This window comes from Propithecus coquereli, unplaced genomic scaffold (genome assembly GCF_000956105.1).
Source record: "Propithecus coquereli isolate 6110/MARCELLA unplaced genomic scaffold, Pcoq_1.0 Scaffold4, whole genome shotgun sequence".
NCBI classification, from domain to species: Eukaryota; Metazoa; Chordata; class Mammalia; order Primates; family Indriidae; genus Propithecus; species Propithecus coquereli.
Genome location: NW_012149729.1, coordinates 10,807,395 through 10,807,817, shown reverse-complemented (window position 1 = coordinate 10,807,817; position 423 = coordinate 10,807,395).

Here is a 423-nt window from a genome sequence, read left to right as displayed (position 1 = left end):
CTGAGGGATGTTAGTGGAAGGCTAGCTTGACCAAAGCACTGGAGCAGAGAATGACTTCCATGGAAGCACTCATCTTTCATGCCCTCTAGAAACCACTGATTGTCCCTACGTCTTTTCTTTGTAGATCTTTTTGTTTGTTTGTTTTTTACATTTTTTACTAGTTAATCTTTTATAGAAACTGATTTTTACTCCTCATGCTTTTTTAATCAGTGCACTCTTTCGTATTTGTTGTGTGCCTTAGAAATCTGAAACTAGTGTCTTTTTTTAATCTTATTGATAATATACTTTTAATCTCAACTTTTTAGGCCAGTTATTTTATTTCTTCACTATTTAATTGTTGGTTATTTGAAAACTTTGTGACCTATTATGATTGATAACTTACAAAGTAAGCTAATTTTAATTAAAATATAATAAAATAGAACA